This window comes from Anomaloglossus baeobatrachus, chromosome 7 (assembly GCF_048569485.1).
Source record: "Anomaloglossus baeobatrachus isolate aAnoBae1 chromosome 7, aAnoBae1.hap1, whole genome shotgun sequence".
Lineage (NCBI taxonomy): Eukaryota > Metazoa > Chordata > Amphibia > Anura > Aromobatidae > Anomaloglossus > Anomaloglossus baeobatrachus.
Genome location: NC_134359.1, coordinates 161,044,473 through 161,062,208, shown reverse-complemented (window position 1 = coordinate 161,062,208; position 17,736 = coordinate 161,044,473). Strand labels below are relative to the sequence as shown.

At 45.5% G+C, this 17,736-nt stretch overlaps 1 protein-coding gene and 1 pseudogene across 2 annotated transcripts in view; one reads left to right on the top strand and one right to left on the bottom strand.

The window, feature by feature from the left end:
* The window catches only part of CFAP410 (cilia and flagella associated protein 410), a 207,920-nt gene that overhangs the window by 36,787 nt on the left and 153,397 nt on the right, over nucleotides 1-17,736 (top strand). The gene's annotated exons all lie outside the window — the stretch shown is intronic.
* Nucleotides 1,202-14,172, bottom strand: LOC142245749 (uncharacterized; annotated as a pseudogene).

The window sequence follows — 17,736 nt, the reverse complement described above, 5'->3', positions numbered from 1 at the left end:
TGCAATACGCATGGTTCGACGCATTTCCCTGCCCGTTGTCGGATCATCAGGAGGCCCAGGGGAACAAAGGTAACAAGGAAGATTCCAGTATCATAAATGGTAGTGGTCGGCGCTATTGAATTGCTGGTTTAAATAGGCCAGACGATAATACATGAGGTCCACTATAGTGGACATCTACACAGGCTACAGTCCTCCAAATATCAGTGCGCATGTCCCTTTAACACACAATCACTAGAGCTCACAAGCAACCTAAACAATGCTACTGTGCATGTCACCTACGTAGCTTCCTTGGCGACCAATCCAGCGCTTGCATCGCCGTTACCAGGAAGAAATATTTCACACTAGTAACAATCCTACTGCGCATGTCGCCTACGTAGCTGCCCTAGCGACCAATCCAGCGCTTGCATCGCCGTTACCAGGAAGAAATATTCCTCACAAGTAACTGAATCGTACTGCGCATGTCGCCTACGCAGCTGCCCTAGCAACCAATCCAACGCTTTTATCGCCGTTGCCAGGAAGACGTATTCCACACTACCAGGTGAATCCTTCCAGCGCAAGCTCAGTAAGTAGGCGCCCGATCTCAGTACAGTGCGCACCACCAATGTGTTAAGGTGACCCCTGGATGGATCACAACTGTTGCCAGCGATGACCGAATGCAGAGGTTGTCCCGGTCACCCCCTCGGCTTCTCTGAACCTTAATGAGATACAGACAAAGAATGGTATCTGCTTATAAGGGTAGAGTGTGCGCTATTTTCACATACAGGGTTTATCAAGCTAATTTGGGCGTAGCTATGTCGTATGCATAATTATTAGTTTAGATTCTCGTCATAAGCGTGGATTTCACTTCTCAGCAAAAAGCATAACTCTCATTGTCCTTGGCTAGGCGCAAGTCTTATCTCTGTCCTTGGGAAGACATAACTTTCTCAGCGTATACAGTCTGTTTGTGCTCTTTTGCAAGCAGCGTGAATTTCTGTGAATTTCTATCCAATTAGAGTTAACTCTTTCCTCACAATCCCCCCTTTGGTGTGCGTGATGGGACTGGGTCCTATCGAGAAGCTGGAATAGCAGGCTGCTCACCAGATGCTGACCAAGCCGCGGGTTGCCTGGGGATGTGAAGTCATACATCCCGACAAGAGTCACATCATAATACGCCAAGGTGATTCTACGGGAAAGAGCAGAAGAAAAGTATATGTTAGAAATTTCATATTGGTGCTGAATAATCACTGTATTTGCATTTCTTCAAGCAGTAGGATAATAAGGCCATTAACAATTTAAACACTACATAGGCAACTAATAGACAGAGTAGCACTTGGAATACTGATTACAGTATCCCCATTAACCATCCTCCTATTACCTTAAACCAGTTTGCGGGGTTGAACATTGAGAAGGTATTGCTCCACCAAGCATCTGAGCTTCTGAGTACCTCCTCATCATGTCTTTTTGTCAGCTTTTGTATCTCAGTTAAGCTGGCTTGTGCTGTTAGGGTTCCTTTTGGATCTATGTAGTGACAACAGCTGGGACCTATTATCTGGCACATCCCCCCCCTTTGGCCGCTGTGAGGTAATCCAGTACCAAAATATGTTGGTTGGTTACAATGATTAATTGTCTCTGTATGGCAATGGTACTATTTGCTGCTTGGAGAACCTCAAAAATTTGATTATCAAGATAGTCGGTGCTTTCTACCAACTTATCATACATCTGCATCACCATAGGGTAGAGAAAAAGGGTGCTGAAAAATTTGTTGACGTGGCTCATTTGAACCACATAGGGTCGGCTACTAGGCCTGTCTTTGTTATCTGCCACTCTCTTTACCAGTAGGTGGAGAGGCATTTTTCCTGCCGGTATATCAATAGTGTTAATAATGAGAGTGTCAGGCGTCAAACGGGCTAGGGTGCAGGTGCCATTTACTCCCTCTGGTAGCCATTTATAGGCATTGTAGCCACAAATCCAGTAGGTCTGCGGCGGGAGATCCCAGATGGCAGAATGTTGTAGTATGAGTCTATGTACTATATCTATAAAGGCCGATACGTTTTTCAGCATACACCATCCGGGAAGTTGGCCTAGGGGACTACAATACCCTGCGGACTGTTCACCACAGGTTTCTCGGCCATGCACATACGAATTTGAATCATTGCACCATAAATTTCCGGGTTTGGAATAACAAGTATCATTTGTGCTTTCTGGAAACAATGAATTGTATGCCCACCTGTGGTCAAGCAGATTTCTCTCTAACAACAAGGGTTTAAATGCATCTGTACTGTCAGAGGTTCGCCCAAAACTTATTTTGATCCTTTCCATTGGAATATTGCCCACAATAGGTGTTTTTGTGAAATTACGGGGTACCCAGCGATTGTCTTTAAGGGTTAGATATTGTTGGGTTCCGGGAAGGCCGGTAGTAAGGTTGCCTTGCCACCAGGGGAAATCTACCCATCCTACTATTGGTATGGGTACACTAGTGTTCCACAATTTTTGGTACTTTGTGTCATTGACTGATAGTCTATTGTAACAGCCTCCCCATTGGAACACCTCGTTTATTGGGACTGGTATAGCTAAGTAAGGCATGGTGGAGGTTGTCACAGGCGCGTGTGTACATATCCAGCAGTCTGTGATCTCAAGTTTTTCAGCTAACACTTCGTGGTGGGTCTCAAATGAATTCTGCCGTGGTGTAGAAGGCCCCAGAAAGGAAGTACACATGGAAATACTTATCAGCAGTATTAGGCCTTCTTGCAGTGACTGGCATGGACCCATGTCGATCTTCCCTCTAGTTTGACGGAGGTCGGTGTGGTCAGCTGGACAGTCAAGGGTCCTTCGAATCGGGGCTCGAGGGTCTTTCTCATGTGCTTCTTCAGGTTACCTGGTCACCAGGCTTTAGGGAGTAGGCTCCTGGAACGGCATCCGGATCGGGTAGAGAAGAATAGCCCCTATGGTGGGTTTCAGTTAGTCTCTGCTGCAGGGGGACAACATAAGATGTTAGGCTATCACATTGCAGTTGTGATTCCTGCGGGAAATAGCATCCTAATCTGGGTGCACTTTCAAAAAGTATTTCGAAAGGTGAGAGCCTGTGCTTTCCCTGCGGGGTGGTCCTTATAGAGTAAAGAGCTATGGGGAGACATTCTGTCCAAGGTCTACCAGTCTCCTCCACTGCCTTGGCTAGTTTGAGCTTTAGAGTTCCATTTAACCTTTCCACTTTCCCTGATGACTGTGGGTGGTAAGGTGTGTGTGTGTAAGGCTGACTGAATGCCCAACAGGGAACAGGTATTCTGGAAAACTTGTCCAGTGAAATGGGTACCTCGGTCTGACTCTATGACTTCGGGGAGTCCAAACCAGGGTACCAGCTCACAGGCCAATTTCTTTGCTGAGATTTTGGCCGTGGCTGAGCTGACAGGGTAGGCCTCTGGCCATCCTGAGAAGAGGTCTACAAGACAAGTACAAATTCATAGATGCCATGTCTTGGCAGCTGGATATAGTCTATTTGTACTCTTTGAAATGTGGCAAACGTCTTTGGCATGTGTCTTTGCAGGGTTTTTGTTAGCTGGCCTGGATTATGCTGTTGACAGATGTGACAAGCTTTTATTCTCTGGGAGGTGAATTGTCTGAACCCGGGGGCTACCCAATGAGGTTGCATCTGGTTCATGATTGAATTTGTGGTACCGTGCGTAGGGTAGTGGAGTATTTGGAAAATGGCAGGGAACCAACTGCGTGGCAGGACAGAAAGTCCGTTTAGGCGCCAAATCCCCTCCAATTTTGTGCCCCCTTGACCCGCCATCCGGCCTTTTCTTCCTCAGAGGCGTTTTCTTGTGTCTCAGAGATGTTCTGCGTTTTTTCCTCCGTCATTGACACTGTTTCCGTCTCTTTCAAAAGGGAGTAATGCTGCTTGTTTTGCTGTTTGGTCAGCCAAGTGATTTCCCCTAGCCTCGGGTGTTTGGGCCTTGGTGTGGGCAGCAACCTTTATGATTGCCAACTGCTTTGGTTTCAATGCTACTTCCATTAGTTTTTTCACTGAGGCTCCATGCCTGATGGGATTTCCTGCCGCTGTGAGGAATCCTCTAGTTTGCCAGATAGTGCCAAAATCGTGCATAATGCCATGTGCATAGGCTGAGTCCGTGTAGATGTTCGCTGTTCGTTCTTCCAGAAACTCAATTGCAAAGATATGTGCAGAGGTAGTGGTTGTTTGGTGATGACTTCATGTAAGATCACTACGGCAAATCCAGTGTGGAATTTGCCTGTGTCGTCGGCATATCTGCTACCATCCACAAAAAGTTCAAAGTCTGGATTTGTAAGTGGTGTTGTTTGAATATTGTGCAAGAGCTTCGCCTCATGCTGGATGAGTTCTTGACAATCATGGTCAAATGGTGCGCTGGTACGTTTGTCACTCTCTTCCTCTGTCCCCCCTTCTAAACTTGTCAAGATCAGAAGATCAGCAAGGTTTAGACTTGTAACTCGAGCGAATTAGATGTTTGGGGGTAGCAATAGCGCACATTGAAGTCTGACTTGTCTTGCCTTGGAGAGGTGTTTCAGCTGCACTTGGTTGAGAACAGCATAGATATCATGGCTGGTAAGGATGGTGATCGGGAAATCGAGTGAGATTTCGGATGCTTTCTGCAGTATGTTTGAAACTGCTGTGACAGCACGAACACAGGTTTGTGCTGCTTTGGTGACGGTGTCGAGTTGAGAGGAGAAGTACCCAATTATATCATGTTTTTCTGTCTTCTGGGTGAGTACTCCTACGGCAAATCCTTGAAGCTCTGCTACGAACAGGTAGAAGTTGAGATCATAATTTGGCAGTGCCAAAGCCGGAGCATCAATCATTAGTTCCTTGAGGCGCTGGAAGCTTTGTCGAGCTCCTTCTGTAAGGAAGAATGGAACATTTTTGGTGCAATCATATAATGGTTGCATGAGTAATGAAGCATTGGGAGTCCATTGTCTGCAGAATTAAATTAGTCCTAAAAATCCTCTGAGTTGCTTGAGGTTCCTAGGGACATTTGCTTTCCTGATGACTTCTTGTCTGTCCGGGCTGAGATGTTTTTGTCCTGCAGAGAGACAATGACCCAGGAAAGTGACCCTTGTCTTGCAGAATTGTAACTTGTCCTTGCTCGCTTTGCATCCTGATTCTGCTAGGAAGATTAGAAGACTTATTGAAGCCGTTTTACATTCTTCTTCGCTTGGACAGCAAAGTAGTAGATCATCCACGTACTGGAGAAGGACACAGTGGTCAGGGGGCTGCCAGCCTTGAAGGACACTACTCATAGCCTGGGTATATAGAGTAGGGGAATGCTGCATTCCTTCTGGCAGTCTTGTCCACGTATATTGGTTTTGTTTATGTGTGAATGCAAAGAGGTCTTGACATGCTGGATCCAATGGTACTGAGCGTTGGCAAGATCTATGACCGTGTAATGGGTAGATGTAGCCGGTACCTGTGTGAGCAGCGTATGTGGATTGGGAACAACGGGAGTGAGGGGCTCCAGTATTGAGTTCACTGCCCTCAAATCGTGTACCATCCGGTACGTGATTGAGTCACCTTTCTTCACTTGTTTCTTCTTGACAGGAAATAGCGGAGTATTGTACAGTCATGGCCAAACGTTTTGAGAATTACACCAAAATTATTTTTTCACATGATCTGTTGCCCTCTGGTTTTTAATTGTGTTTGTCTGATGTTTACATCACATACAAAAATATAATTGCAATCATATTATGAGTACCAAAAGGTTATATTGACAGAATGATTTAATGCAGCAAGTCAATATTTGCAGTGTTGACCCTTCTTCTTCAGGACCTCTGCAATTCTCCCTGGCATGCTCTCAATCAACTTTTGGACCAAATCCTGACTGATAGGTGTCCATTCTTGCATAAACAATGCTTGCATTTTGCCAGAATTTTTGGTTTTTGTTTGTCCACCCGTCTCTTGATGATTGCCCACAAGTTCTCAATGGGATTAAGATCTGGGGAGTTTCCAGGCCATGGACCCAAAATCTCTATGTTTTGTTCCATGAGCCATTTAGTGATCACCTTTGCTTTATGGCAAGGTGCTCCATCATGCTGGAAAAGGCATTGTTGGGCGCCAAACTGCTCATGGACTGTTGGAAGAAGTTGCTCTTGGAGGACATTCTGGTACCATTCTTTATTCATGGCTGTGGTTTTAGGCAAGACTGTGAGTGAGCCGATTCCCTTGGCTGAGAAGCAACCCCACACATGAATCGTTTCAGGATGCTTAACAGTTGGCATGAGACAAGACTGGTGGTAGCGCTCACCTCTTCTTCTCCTAATAAGCTGTTTCCCAGATGTCCCAAACAATCGAAAAGGGGAGTCATCTGAGAAAATGACTTTACCCCAGTCCTCAGCAGTCCACTCCCTGTACCTTTTGCAGAATATCAGTCGGTCCCTGATGTTTTTTCTGGAGAGAAGTGGTTTCTTTGCTGCCCTCCTTGAAACCAGGCCTTGCTCAAAGAGTCTCTGCCTCACAGTGCGTGCAGAAGCACTCACACCAGCCTGCTGCCATTGCTGAGCTAGCTCGGCACTGCTGGTAGTCCGATCCCGCAGCTAAAACAGTTTTAAGATACGGTCCTGGCGTTTGCTGGTCCTTCTTGGGCGCCCTGGAGCCTTTTTGGCAACAATGGAAGCTCTCTCCTTGAAGTTCTTGATGATGCGATAGATTGTTGACTGAGGTGCAATCTTTGTAGCTGCGATACTCTTTCCTGTTAGGCCATTTTTGTGCAAAGCAATGATGGCTGCACGTGTTTCTTTAGAGATAACCATGGTTAACTGAAGAGAAACAATGATACCAAGCACCAGCCTCCTTTTAAAGTGTCCAGTGGTGTCATTCTTACTTAATCATGACTGATTGATCGCCAGCCCTGTCCTCATCAACACCCACACCTGTGTTAATGGAACAATCACTAAAACAATGTTAGCTGCTCCTTTTAAGGCAGGAATGCAATGCTGTTGAAATGAGTTTTGGGGGTTAAAGTTCATTTTCGTAGCCAATATTGACTTTGCAAGTAATTGCTGTTAAGCTGATCACTCTTTATGACATTCTGGAGTATATGCAAATTGCCATTAGAAAAACTTAAGCAGTAGACTTTGTAAAAATTAATATTTGTAGCATTCTCAAAACTTTTGGCCATGACTGTACGGAGACTTAGTAGTTCTGAGAGCTCCCGACTTCACTAGTTCTTTTATTTGGTGATCCAGAGCAGCCTTCTGTTAAGCGTTAAGAGGATATTGTCTTAGCTGTGGTGGTGTAATTCCAGGCTTGACTGAAACTTTTACGGGGGGGCACGGGTAGTGTGCCGAGGTCAGTTTTCGATGTGGACCAGAGTTTTGTGGGAATTTGGAGAAGTACTGGGTCCGTGTCTGTTTCCTGTGTAGCATTAAATTCTTGTTGATCTTCGATCATCTGAATGGTGCACAGGAATTCTTCAGGAATATCTTCTGGTATTCGTAGGACAGCGGAACCATCTTCATTATAGACAATCTGAGCTTGTAATCTTGATAGTACATCTGCTTCCATTAGGGCATCTCCACTCAGGGGGGACACTAAGAATTTGGACTCGAATATGTGTGGTCCCAGTTTCACCTTTAATGGATGCGTTATTGGGATTATCTGGGCTTGTCCATCAAAACCAGATACTATAGTAGACTCGGGCGAGACGGAGTCTTCTGGTACCAGGTTCCTGGGGAGTATGGAGCGTGAGGTTCCCGAGTCCACCAGAGCCCTTATTTCCTTGTTACCAATTTGAAGGGGGACGTGTATAAATGGACCTCTGGCATCCCTATCCCGTGCTGCCCCAAGTCAGGCAGTCTTTTCTGCCTGACTCTCGGGTTGGTTTTGCGTTTCCTTCTTTTTCTTTCTACAGTCTCTGATCACGTGTCCTTTTATCCCACAATAGTAGCAGATCGGTCCCTTTCTTCTTGTGACTTCTGGCTGACCGTCTACTGCCGCTATGACGACTTTCTTGGTCCTTTTATCCTTTGCTTCGGATTCTAAACCACTTGCTTTGTTGACTAGAAGATCTATGTCTTCCATGTTCCTCCATTCGGGACAGCACGCTTTCAACCTATCTGCCAGAGGTGCATGTATTCCATCCATGAAGGATCTTACCATGAGGCGACGTATTGCACCCGCTTGTAAGTCCAGCCCTTCATCTGCGAATGACTGCATCAATCTATAGTAAAAGGAACTGACATTCTCCACAGGACCTTGGTGTACTGGTCCCATTGTGCCCTTAGTTCTTTGCTCCTGGGCTCAGAAAAGATTGAGTGTTATCATGAAGGCTTGGCCGGATGCCACAGTCCGGGTATCATCCGGAACATTCCCTGCCAGATGGGTAGTGAGTTTGGCATACATTTCAGGGGACATTTTGACTCTACATAAACCCTCCATGTCCAACCAAGTACTTCGGTAAGAGACCTGTATTTGGGCCAGGTAACGTGAAAAACTAACGGGGTTTCGAGTCGTGTCAGGGGCATTTTGCAGGAAAGCCATCTGTTCGGCAGGAGTTCAAGGTACATATACATCATATGCACGAGGAAGTGGATCTCTGGCAGCATCTGGATGTGCTGGGTCGACAGGTGGTGTTATGAAGACTCTTCTATCCACTACGGGATAAAGAGGTGCTGGTGCTGTGGCTTGTCTATGATGCGAGGTTCCACAAGCCAGGCATGTTTCTCCCCAATCTGGGTTTTGTTGGCCACAATTGGTGCAGGTCCATCCCTGGGGTCCTGCTATTTGTGGGGTCTTTACAGGAGTAGTTGACGGTTTCTGATTGTTTATGGTATATCCAACCTTGATCGTGGGCTGTTTTTGCCATGTCAGAAAGAGTTCTGACTATTTCAGTCCATGATTTATCTGCTATTACTCCTGCTCTGGTAGTTATTATCTTGTTCCATTTGTTGGGGTTCAGTTGATCCTTCCCCTTCAATCCAAATGTCTTAGAAACTTCCTTGGACTGACTAGCTATACTTTTCCCATGGTAGCACGTAATGAGATGCGGCAGGGTGCATCCAGTTCTGTCCTTTGATATTCCTTGACCCATTTTCCATCTATTTTCTTCAGCTTTTAGACCCTTGAACGTCCCTTGGACTAACCTCACCTATCCTGGAAGTACCTTGAGGCTGACTCCTTTTTCTGTATCCCTACTTAAGGTGGGGTCCTAACTTTGTTCAGAGGGGGCTGAGTATGGAGAATGGTGGTGGGTTGCCCTTCTTATAGTGGAGATATATTCTATATCCGATAAAAATGGCAAACAGGGCTCCTCCAGCTAACACTAGGGCGGTGAATATCACTTCCATTAGACAGGACAGATACAGGCAGACAACAAGAGCAAAAGCACAGAAAACACAGAAAAGCACAGAAAAAGCATCTACTGGCAAGAGTTCTTTCAGAGTTTAGTAGTGACCCGCCAATTACCCAGTTTTTACTCAGTGTCCCTCTTGCAGTGGCGAGAAAAGAGGAGGACAGAGATGGCGAGCAAAAGAGCAGAAAAGCTTTCAACTCTTACCTGGCCAGGTGTTTTTGGTCCCCACGTCTGGTCCCCTCGTCCTCAGGATGGCAAGACGGTCCACTGGATCCTGGGGGGTATGCAGGTCCCTGTTCGGGCGCCAGAAATGTTAAGGTGACCCCTGGATGGATCACAACTGTTGCCAGCGATGATCGAATGCGGAGGGGGTCCCGGTCACCCCCTCGGCTTCTCTGGACCTTAGTGAGATACAGACAAAGAATGGTATCTGCACATAAGGGTAGAGTGTGCGCTCTGAACTACAAGTTTATTTTCACATACAGGGTTTATGAAGCTAATTTGGGCGTAGCTATGTCGTATGCATAATCATTAGTTTTGATTCGCGTAATAAGCTTGGATTTCACTTCTCAGCAAAAAACATAACTTTATTTCTCAGCAAAAAGCATAACTCTCATTGCCCTTGGCTAGGCGCAAGTCTCATCTCTGTCCTTGGCAAGACATAACTTTCTCAGCGTCTACAGTCTGTTTGTGCTCTTTTGCAAGCAGCGTGAATTTCTGTGAATTTCTATCCAATTAGAGTTAACTCTTTCCTCACAAATGCAAGCATCCCAGCCAGCAGTCATGCGTCAGTCTCTGGCTTACCACATGATCTCCCCCTGCCATGACGACAATGTTATGTCACATGGTCGGAGAGGATCAATCAGTTCTCTGCCGTGTGTCTCACAATGGAGTAAAGGATATACCAGGGCTCCCCATGCTGCATCACAAATAGATGCTAAATTGCAGCTATGAAAGGAGGATAGAAATATGCTTGTGAAAAGGTGTAATACCAAATTATATCATATAGGAAATATCCCTCAAAATCATTATATAGCCTATTCACTGTTAAACATTACATATAGAGAATAAGTAAATAAGCCTCTGAGCTTATGATAAACTAAGGTTAATCCCTATTCAGATAGCACATTTTATGTATGTATGCATGCTTATATGATACATAAATCAAAGACATAGTTATCATATAGCTGACTAATAGGCTGTAACAATGAAATTATTGTACCAAGGGATACTGCAAATTCACAGCATACAAATCTTCTTACTGTAACCTGTCAATTAAGAGGTCAGATCCAATTGACCCCTGGACAATATATAGATATCACATGCCAAAAGCATGGAAAAATTAAGCCCCAATTTCGGGCTGATGCAGGGTCAAAACTAACCAATTCCCAGATATCAATACTCTGAATGAAGGCAGAAAAGCCCCTTTAACCAACAAATGGTGTGTAATTGAGTCTCTCATTAAGGCCACTTGGAGTCTGGGACCTGAGCCGAAAGATCCATTGGCATTCTTTCCGTAGAATTCTGTTGTCCTAGTCCCCACCCCTTGGGTTTCAGCTGATGATTTCGAGGACACAGAAGCGAATAGATTTAAGGTCAGTATACAGCAAAAAATACACTTAAAAAATAACCTTTAATGAGTCTCTTTAAAAAGAGGATTCATCTTACCTCTATAAAATCAGTATCTGTCACAGAAAATGCCGTGCTATGATACCCACTTCTCTCAGAGGGATCCAAGCACTCTGCCGCAGAATATATATAAAATGACCACCAAGCCACAGATTAAGTACAGATCTATTCACTGACAACACACCAGGGAAGAGAATTGACTACCCCCACTAATGTGTTGTTCCATACAAATATGCAATAGTCCTTAATTAGGGGACAAAGCAAACAAGTACCCAACCTGTTGGTCAAGTAAGGGCTAAGCCACACGGCGAGAAAAACAGTGCGAGTGGAGTGCGATAAAACATCACATTCCCCTCGGACCAATTCTAGCCTGTGTGTCAGCACACATGGGCGATTATTTTCTCAGCCCTAATCGGACTGAGAAAACAATCGCAGCATGCTGCGATTGTAAGCTGAGTCTCTTTCTCTCGCACCCATTCAAGTGAATGGGGCGAGAGAAAAATCGCACTGCACTCGCGGTACACCGGTGTACTGCTAGTGCAGTGCGAGAATGGCAATAGCCGGCTACGCAGTAGAGAGGGAGAGAAATCCCTCCCTCCCCTCCTGAGTGCCGGCCCGCCCCCCGCAGCTGAGGTCTGCTCGCACGAACGGACCTCAGTTGCAAGGACACAGGCATGACACTCGGCTCTGCTGTACTGCCAGCACGAGCCGAGTGTCATGCAAGTGGATCGCAGTAGTGCCCGTGTGGGCCCAGCCTAATAATCATTACCTTTCTGACCAGCAGGCATCAGTGGTTCAGAAAAAACATGTCAATGCTCCCAAACACCAAGATTCACCGGAACAGTTATACATGTAAATAAATGGAACGATCTCACCACTGCTGGTGCATTCAGTTTCCACAATCATCCAGCGGACAGTTCCCAATCCTTATAGGCGTCTCCACAGTTCCTTTAAACCAAGACCTGGGATCCCTCTGGATTATAAGTTACTGTCCTTCCCAAATTCTCCTTCTCCCGACGCGTTTCATATGTTCCATAATCATCAGGGGAGCTTGAATGCGGAGATATAGGTTCCAGTTATGAAACCTTACAAGGGTTTACTATAAGTAAAACAAAAATTGTAGGGAATAAACGGAGGATGCAAACAATTGAACCCCTCTTACAGCAAACTTTCCAAATAAAGGTATAAATGAGCGGTCGACTTACCTAGTGGTGACAGCATACATCATCCAGGCTGCACACCACTACTCTACAATCACCATGTTTAAATAGTCACCGCTCCTATGCCAGCGTGTGACCTCACATCCGCACATGCGCTCCCGGTCTCAATGTTAAACCGTGGAACGCAGCAATGGAACGCAAGGTCCCTCCGGAAGTGACGATCACTCTCCTGGCGCTCTAGTGACGTTCCCTTGCCTGAACGTCTGAGCCGAGCGCACATGCGTCCACAGTGCCCGCCTCCATTATGCAAACAGAGCCGAGACGTCACGATGGCACGCTAATGCGTCCTCAAAGTCCGCCCCATTCATAGAATAGCAACAACGCTCAGCCAGCACTCCACTGCGCATGCGTGATGTCCATTATACAAATGAACGCTGCCATCCATGTATCATAGACCGCCCTATTAATATGCGGAAAATGGAAAAATAGGGGCGAAATTGCTACTAGGTAATATGTGAGAATACACAAAGTGGTGTGGGAAGGGAGGGAAAGGGGGGGGGAAAGGGGAAAATTACAGGACCCTTGGGGACACAAACTAAAATCAACAACCACTCGGAGAACTGTTAAAAATACACTACCAGAGGAAAAAGGCTAACGACCAGGAAGGAACCCAGAGGCCGACACTGAGACCCCTAATTAGACTAAAAAGAAAGGCAAGAAAGAACAGTCACTCTACCAACTCCACCACCAACTACTCTTTCTCAAAAACGACTTACCCTACCTGGCCGCGGAGGTTGGCACCCTAAAGATGCGGTGTATGGCGCCCCCGCTCCGCTCGTGCGATGGCTCTCCCTCCTAACTACCGCTAGTCCTTCACCTATAGAAACGGTGCAAAGGAAAGGGTCTCATTCAGGCCAAGGGGGTAGACCGTCTTTAACCTAAATATCCATCTTGATTCTTTTTGAAGGATTTTTTTATCCCAGTCACCACCTCGTTTAAGTGGGGGAACAATATCTATTCCCTGAAAGGTCACATGACCCCCGGCCCCTCCATGGACAGTATTAACATGGTTGGCCAGCGGGGTGTCGTTTCTCAGTCTTATGTCCCGCAAATGCTCACCTATCCTCCGTCTGAATTCCCTCCTGGTCTTGCCTATATATTCCTTCCCACAAGAACATGTGGCTTTATATATGACCCCCTTTGTTCTGCAGTTGACAAAACACCGGATATCAAATTCTTTACCAGTGTTATTACTCAGGAACTTTTTCCCTACCTTTATAACACTGCACGCCAGGCAGCCACTACACCGAAAGCATCCTTTCAGGTTGCTTTTCAACCACTCGCATCCCGCACCGCCACCTTCAACAAAGTGGCTGTGCACCAGTCTATCATGTAGTGATCTCGCTTTCCTGAACGTGATTTGGGGTTTGTCAGGAATAAGTTTACCGATATCAGAGTCCATTTTCAAGATGGACCAATGCCTCTCCAGTATTTCTCTCATGGCTTTTGAACCATTGTTAAAGGTTGTGACAAAACGTATTATTTCATCCGCATTCCTCTTTTCAAGAGGGGGGAATAGTAACTTTGGTCTATCAATTTTGCTGATCTCATCCCGTGCTTTCTTGATGATCTTATTGGGATAACCTCTTTCTCTAAATCTATCTTCGAGGTCATCAAACTGAGATGCACACTTCTCTGTATCCGAACAATTTCTCTTAATTCTGGAGAACTGGCCCTTAGGGATGCCCACTCTCCCACCGCAACAGTGAGTTAGTCGCCGTCTCTTTCCGATGGGTACTGGTGATAATATTTGCCTCACTAGTTTTTTCAACAAGGACATCCAAAAAGGGTAACCTCGAGCTGTTCACCTCAAATGTAAAGAACAAACCCAAATTATTACTGTTAAGTTCTTGTACCATTTGAGACAGTTCTAACTCTGAGCCCCTCAATAAGATGAAAATGTCGTCAATAAATCTGCACCATAGCAGAATCTTGTCTATGGGCAGAGTGGACTCATCACCAAACACTAACGCCTCCTCCCACCAGCCCAGGAGCAAATTAGCGTACGATGGCGCACAGGGGCTGCCCATCGCAGTGCCCCTGAGCTGGTGGTAAAGCTGGTTCCCAAAAGTGAAGACGTTACGTGTGAGGCAAAACTCCAAGATCTCCAGTAGGAAGGCATTGTGTTCACTAAATTGCCTACCTCTGCTATTCAGGAAGTGTGCGACAGCTTTTAGCCCTACTTCGTGTCTGATTGAAGAATACAAAGATTCAACGTCAATACTAGCTAGTATTACATCTCTCTCAATGGTAATGCCATCAAGTTTTTTCAAAAGATCTGAGGTGTCTCTAAGATGTGAATTGAGCGAAACGACAAAGGGCTTTAAAAGTTCATCAATATAGACACCTAGATTCTGAGTGAGACTCCCCACCCCTGAAACTATTGGTCTCCCTTTAAGCGGGTTAGTCCCCTTATGTATCTTTGGGAGACAATAGAAGGTGGCAGTCACTGGGATACAGAGAAGTGTGCATCTCAGTTTGATGACCTCGAAGATAGATTTAGAGAAAGAGGTTATCCCAATAAGATCATCAAGAAAGCACGGGATGAGATCAGCAAAATTGATAGACCAAAGTTACTATTCCCCCCTCTTGAAAAGAGGAATGCGGATGAAATAATACGTTTTGTCACAACCTTTAACAATGGTTCGAAAGCCATGAGAGAAATACTGGAGAGGCATTGGTCCATCTTGAAAATGGACTCTGATATCGGTAAACTTATTCCTGACAAACCCCAAATCACGTTCAGGAAAGCGAGATCACTACATGATAGACTGGTGCACAGCCACTTTGTTGAAGGTGGCAGTGCGGGATGCGAGTGGTTGAAAAGCAACCTGAAAGGATGCTTTCGGTGTAGTGGCTGCCTGGCGTGCAGTGTTATAAAGGTAGGGAAAAAGTTCCTGAGTAATAACACTGGTAAAGAATTTGATATCCGGTGTTTTGTCAACTGCAGAACAAAGGGGGTCATATATAAAGCCACATGTTCTTGTGGGAAGGAATATATAGGCAAGACCAGGAGGGAATTCAGACGGAGGATAGGTGAGCATTTGAGGGACATAAGACTGAGAAACGACACCCTGCTGGCCAACCATGTTAATACTGTCCATGGAGGGGCCGGGGGTCATGTGACCTTTCAGGGAATAGATATTGTTCCCCCACTTAAACGAGGTGGTGACTGGGATAAAAAAATCCTTTAAAAAGAATCAAGATGGATATTTAGGTTAAAGACGGTCTACCCCCTTGGCCTGAATGAGACCCTTTCCTTTGCACCGTTTCTATAGGTGAAGGACTAGCGGTAGTTAGGAGGGAGAGCCATCGCACGAGCGGGGGCGCCATACACCGCATCTTTAGGGTGCCAACCTCCGCGGCCAGGTAGGGTAAGTCGTTTTTGAGAAAGAGTAGTTGGTGGTGGAGTTGGTAGAGTGACTGTTCTTTCTTGCCTTTCTTTTTAGTCTAATTAGGGGTCTCAGTGTCGGCCTCTGGGTTCCTTCCTGGTCGTTAGCCTTTTTCCTCTGGTAGTGTATTTTTAACAGTTCTCCGAGTGGTTGTTGATTTTAGTTTGTGTCCCCAAGGGTCCTGTAATTTTCCCCTTTCCTTCCCCCTCCCCCACTCCCCCCCCCTTTCCCTCCCTTCCCACACCACTTTGTGTATTCTCTGAGATTAGTACTTTCTATTGAGATCTAGCTTTATTGATAATCCCTGGGTTTTTATGAATCAGCACATATTACCTGGTAGCAATTTCGCCCCTATTTTTCCATTTTCCGCATATTAATAGGGCGGTCTATGATACATGGATGGCAGCGTTCATTTGTATAATGGACATCACGCATGCGCAGTGGAGTGCTGGCTGAGCGTTGTTGCTATTCTATGAATGGGGCGGACTTTGAGGACGCATTAGCGTGCCATCATGACGTCTCGGCTCTGTTTGCATAATGGAGTCGGGCACTGTGGACTCATGTGCGCTCGGCTCAGACGTTCAGGCAAGGGAACGTCACTAGAGCGCCAGGAGAGTGATCGTCACTTCCGGAGGGACCTTGCGTTCCATTGCTGCGTTCCACGGTTTAACATTGAGACCGGGAGCGCATGTGCGGATGTGAGGTCACACGCTGGCATAGGAGCGGTGACTATTTAAACATGGTGATTGTAGAGTAGTGGTGTGCAGCCTGGATGATGTATGCTGTCACCACTAGGTAAGTCGACCGCTCATTTATACCTTTATTTGGAAAGTTTGCTGTAAGAGGGGTTCAATTATGTTTGCATCCTCCGTTTATTCCCTACAATTTTTGTTTTACTTATAGTAAACCCTTGTAAGGTTTCATAACTGGAACCTATATCTCCGCATTCAAGCTCCCCTGATGATTATGGGACATATGAAACGCGTCGGGAGAAGGAGAATTTGGGAAGGACAGTAACTTATAATCCAGAGGGATCCCAGGTCTTGGTTTAAAGGAACTGTGGAGACGCCTATAAGGATTAAGGAGATATATAGACGCCTATAAGGCGAGAGGATTAAGACGCCTATAAGGAGACGCCTATAAGCAGCCAACCTGCTGAATTACTTTTTTTCTACGGTTTTTATACAAGAAAATGCCATGGCAGATGACATGACCAGTGGTACCATAAATTCACCCTTGAATATTACCTGCTTAACCCAGCAGGAAGTACGCCGCCGCCTCGAAATCACTAAGGTTGACAAATCTCCGGGCCCGGATGGCATACACCCCAGAGTACTACAGGAATTGAGTTCTGTGATAGATAGACCATTATTTTTAATCTTCTCAGATTCCTTAATAACAGGGTCGGTACCGCAGGACTGGCGCATAGCAAATGTGGTGCCAATATTCAAAAAGGGGACAAAAACTGAGCCGGGAAATTATAGGCCGGTAAGTTTAACCTCTACGGTTGGTAAAATCCTTGAGGGTTTCTTGAGAGATGCTATACTGGAGTATCTCAAGAAAAATAACCTTATGACAGAGTATCAACATGGGTTTATAAGGGATCGATCCTGTCAAACTAATTTGATCGGCTTCTATGAAGAGGTAAGTTCAAGTCTGGACCAGGGAAATGCAGTGGATGTTGTGTATATGGACTTTTCAAAAGCTTTTGATATGGTGCCACACAAAAGGTTGGTACATAAAATGAGAATAATGGGGATAGGGGAAAATTTGTGTAACTGGGTTAAAAACTGGCTCAGTGATAGGAAACAAAGGGTGGTTATTAATGGTACGTACTCGGACTGGGTCTCAGTTCATAGTTGGGTACCACAGGGGTCAGTATTGGGCCCGTTTCTTTTCAACATATTTATAAATGACCTTGTTGGGGGCATGCGGAGTAGAATTTCAATATTTGCAGATGATACTAAACTCTGCAGGGTAATCAATACAGAGGAGGATAATTTTATATTACAGGGAGATTTATGTAAATTGGAGGATTGGGCTGAGAAGTGGCAATTGAAGTTTAATGTAGATAAATGTAAGGTCATGCACTTGGGTAGAGGAAATAACATTTATGATTATGTACTTAATTGTAGAACACTGGGTAAAACAGACACAGAAAAAGACTTGGGTGTATGGGTGGATGGTAAACTTCACTTTAGT